This window comes from Marmota marmota, unplaced genomic scaffold (assembly GCF_001458135.2).
Source record: "Marmota marmota marmota unplaced genomic scaffold, marMar, whole genome shotgun sequence".
Lineage (NCBI taxonomy): Eukaryota > Metazoa > Chordata > Mammalia > Rodentia > Sciuridae > Marmota > Marmota marmota.
The window spans coordinates 18,432,698-18,437,713 of NW_025999977.1; the positions used below are offsets into that span (position 1 = coordinate 18,432,698).

Below are 5,016 nucleotides of genomic sequence, written 5' to 3' on the forward strand. Positions count from 1 at the left end.
TCATGCCTCATGAGGCCCTTCAGCCCACAATTTGGGTTAAACTACTTGACCTTCACTGACTCTGCTGCTCCTAATGCATTTTAATTTGCTCTGCTTTTCTTTACAGCTATTGTAAAGGCAATAAACATAGGTGCTTTTCCTCTCCCTCTTTCTCTCTCTGTTGCCCCTCCTGCCTATCCCAACATTGGATTGGGTTCAGGATTAAAGAATTCTGCTCTCTCCAAGTCTCAGACTTATATTGGGTCTTAGAGCATTTAATCTGTCATCCATCTCTTCATTTCCCTATTCCTTCTACTACCTACTTTCTGGATTATAGAGGGGTTGTGGTGGGCGGAGGTAGGCGGGGCACTGACTAGCTCTGCTCCATCTTTAAGTTTCCTGGATAGTATTATTTCCATTTTATAGATGAGGAAATAAAGGTAAATATAGTTTGAGCAACTTTATCAAAGCCATACACTTAATGGAACATGGAGCATAGATGGGTATGTTCTTTGTCATGCAAATTTGAAGAATAAAATCCATAGGCACAGTGTGAGCAATAAGCAATGGGATTTGTTAGAGTGATAGAAAGAATGAAAGAAAGAGGACAGGATGGGGGGCAGTGTGGAGGGAAGGAGGAAGGAGTGATCCTGAAGAGGGAGGGGTCCCAAGAAAGGGATGTCAACTAGTGTCGGTTGTCTAGAGGTTTGTATGGGCTTGATCTGCCCCTATAGGTGACTGAAGAGATGATCTGTAAGCACAGGATTCAGAAAGAGACCAATCAGCTCTATTTTGCCTTCTTCAGCAAATCTGGATAAAACTTATTTCTAAGACTTTGTTAATGGAAAGGTGGGGGTTAGGGCTTGTTGGTGCAAGAGGAAGTACTTTAGAGGAGTACTTTGTGGTTGGTCCTTGCTAGGGACTGTAAAGAACTATTCTTGTGGCTAAGAATAGCTGGAATCGGAATCTTGGTTTCCCAATATTCTCTTCTTCCTTTTTTCCTGCCCTATGGTTGGTCTATCTTCCTATATCATTAGTAAACTCTGATTTGGGAATTTATTTATTTATTTTGAAAAAGGGGAGTGTTTACAATGAGGTTGGGGGAAATTTTAGTCCCTGCTACCATAAATTGTTCAGTTCAGTTTCCATATTTGGAGAAATCTCAGGGGGCAGTCAGCACATCTGGATTGTCTTGCCCTGGAAAACCACCTTCTTTATCATACTATTTCCCCTGCCAACTAAGTATTGATTTTGGAATTTAAATTCAGGCCTTCTGGCTCTAGCACCCCAAAATTAACCACTTGCTATACTACCTGGAGTTTTTCATATCCCATACAACTTTACTCAACTAGCTCCTTTGATGTAGCAAGAATGTACATTGTCCTATAATTGATTTTTTGCCTGTATTTTCTTGCAAGCCAACAGGGCTGTGTTTCATCAGTCTCTACACACTGGACTATAAAAATAGGAAAACACAAAACTGAGGTAAGTCACGGAGTCTTACCTTAAACTTCGGAACAATGAATAGTTAATGGGGTTGTTGACATTCGTCCCAGGAAACTCCTTTAATGAAATGACCTCACTGAACCTCAATTAGCTCTTTTATGCCTCCTTCCCAGTTCTAAGCCAACTTGATCATCAAGAGAAAAACATTTATGCCTAAAAGAAGATGAAAACTATTATGACTTGTTGGCCTAGCCATGGAAGTGGCCCTACTATTGTCACATACATGATTTTCATTATCAAAAGTATAATCTATATAAATCTTCTGAACCAACAAGTCAAACACATATTGAATCCATCTATTTAAACATGTACCTCTTCCTTCTTTTATGTTCTTACTTAACTCTTTCTTCCTTCAACAGTCTTCTCTGTAGTTTGCACAGTACTACTAAGAAGTAGCAGCACTGCTATTTTGATACGTGACTTCATAATATTCTTTCTAGTAATTCATATGTAATTTCATATTCATAAATGTTAGAACAATTCCTAGAAGATAAAGTGCACATGGAAAAGAACCCAGTTGATCAAGAAACTTTCCTTTCCTAAAAGTTTTTAATCAGATCTTCTATTTTATTTATTTATTTTTTTAAAACAAACAATTTTTATTTTCTACATATCTTGGTCATAATTCCCTTAACTATGAAATAATTTTTGAAGTGTTTCTGCATAATTCATTCTGAATATAGTGCACACAAACTGGCATTATTGGGGTATGCATATCATTATTCATATGGAAATTAAGGATCATGGGACCCAGCATCACTTGAATATATAAAAGCCTTGCTGTCTTCTCTAAAGTAGTACATTTCTGGTGCCCTTATATTATCATTTCTTTGGATGGAATTTTCCGGTTCACCCAAACAAATGTCTAATCATATTAAGATCTTAACTTTTGCACTAGCTGAAACAATTAAGAATGTGAGAAGGCAGAAATTGTTAATATAAAACAATTATACTTATGGCTCATGTTTTTTGGTCCCCAGAAGTAGAAATATATGCCTTTTGGATATTTTTCTTTATGAGCTGTATATTTTAAGCACTTCACCCCAAGGTCTGTACTTCTCATACTTGAGACTTTTCTGTTTATATCCATTGATGTTTCCCTAAAGCAATATTTAAAGAAACAATTCCAAACTAAAGATGCATTAGGGTTTCCTTGATTATGACCTCCAACCCAACAATCCTCATCTCCATAGTGTGACTCTCACTGTTGGAGATAAAGGGAATTGAGGTAAAGACAAAGGAGTAATCATTAAAAGCAGTCATCTCAGGATGCATTATATTCCAAACTGCAAAAGCACTTTCTGAAACAAATGTGGAGGTGAAGCCTTACTTAAACAATGTCTTAGTCTTAACAGGTCTAGTAGATCACTAATCCCTGAGGCAGGGAACAATATCAGGAGGTGATTAGCCTGGTAGCCCTGGAAGGCTACATGACAAGGATCAAATTGAAGTCAAGCACTGACAGGAAGGAAACAAATAAGAATATTAGTTGTTTGTGGATCTTTTACTTCAAAAAGATAGATGTTCTTATAAAAATGCTACCATCCTTCTGGGCTAATATCTGGGTTTGCAATTCACCTCTGGATGGACCTCTATAGAATTATAAATTGAAGAAAGTTGGCCTTTGACAGATATATGACAAAAAGATGTTATCATTCCACTTTGTGTACTGGTATCTTCTCAGGTGCCTTTGCCCACTGCCCAAGCCTACAGTAATTCTTGTTTTCTTTCATCACCCTTCTGCTATCACTCAAAATTAAACCAAAACCAAACCAAAAGCCAAAAACTTATTCTTAGACATTTTATGTAAAAATGAAATTGAAAGTGTTAGGCCCCCAGACCATTTTCACTGGGGAAAAAAAGAAAAAAAAAAGGTAAAACTTTAAGAATAAAAATATTATCTGATCTGCTAGAATTCCAAGAAACATCAACCATAAGAAAGACACAAGCTTTACTCAAAGTGAAACTACCTGACTCCTTCACCTGGCATAGGTCATTACCTATTCATGGGACCTGTTCTGTTTTTTTTAAAAAAATTCTTGATAATAAGACATAATAGGATTAGAATCAATATCTCTGTAATTTTAATATTCTAAATATAATGAAATTTCATACAAAGATGATACCAAGGAATGTGGAAATCAAATAAATTAGATAAAGGGCATCAAGAAGTCACATACAAAATAATGAAATAGTTTAAGCACAAAATATCATCCTATCTTGGCTCTTAACTAGTACTTCTTTATCTAATACTGCAAGTTTATTCATACCTAAAAGGGTACTCTTTTCAGTAGCTTTAGTGCCTCTCCTAGGCCTTTTTTTTTTTAACTTGAGAGAGACTTCTTCAAGCATCCTTACACTGACCTCCTTGACTTTCTCAGAAGGTCAGCAAATAATTTGAGATTATAACAGAAAAACATCTAGTTGGAGTGAGCAATTGAAAACAGCCTGAGGGGAACAATATTGTCCAGCAGGATGTGTTTGTCATTCCTGCTCTTGACTGTCCTGCCAATATTGATTTCCTGGAATCTGGAGATGCCATGATCTGGAATCCTGCTTCATGTTGATTTCTAGTTGCTTTCTTCCCAATATAGCCAGTTTTTTAGAAGGCTTGATGCAAATTTTTTAAATCATCAATTTCTATTATATTTTTTTTCTGAGTAGATTCTGCCTATTTCCTTTTTTATAAATGCCTCTGTTTTTTGAGCCAGTGGTAGTATAAATTTCCTGAGCTGATTTATATTTCTCTATAACTCTCCAAAATTGATGTAATGCTTCCCCAATTAGAACAGCTACTTCATAAAATCCCACAATTCCTCTAAGATTTCAAATATTCTGTTTTCCACTTTAAATTTTCACATTTATATGGGTCCTCACTGAATCCACAATCTGGCTCTGTCTTCTATTGTACCTTGAATTGTACATTATTTTATATGTTTGGGTTTTGTTTCCCCAGTTACACTGTTTAGTTAAAGAAAATCAGCTTCAGAACCTGACACTAATGGTGTGGCTTTCCCAACTCCGAAACAGGCACTGAACCACAAGGTCAGTATTTACACAATGCTCATTTAATTTCATTCAGGAGTAAGGACTCATAAAATACTTTTTGATTTGATTAAAATTAAAAATGGATAAATGTTTCCGGGGAAAGCCCTTCTGGTTGAGGGTGGGGGATAAGGAATAGCAAAATTTAATACATGGAAAAGTGTTTTGAGTTTACCTATAAAGGTATAGTCGGCTTTCTCTAGGTAACTTGGAAAAGGGAGCTTGCATCTTTACCTCCCTAAATTGAAGTTAGACATTTAAAAGGTACAAACCCACAAGAATATAGAGAGTGTAAGAAAAGAGAGCACATAAAAACCTTTCAGAAGGTGGAGAATACATGGATACATCATATCTGAATTGACAGAGTGGGAAAAATAAAATCTGAGTCCATGCTCTAGGAAAAGATAAGAAACAAGCTGTTTCACACTCTAGAGAGAATTAAAGGCCCAGAGTTCCCAGAAGGAGTATCAGGTTAAATTCTGCATA

General features: G+C 36.2%; 1 pseudogene; it reads right to left on the reverse strand.

The window, feature by feature from the left end:
- Positions 1–1,078: 1,078 nt before the first annotated feature.
- On the reverse strand, positions 1,079–1,225 carry LOC125617351 (annotated as a pseudogene).
- Positions 1,226–5,016: the final 3,791 nt, after the last annotated feature.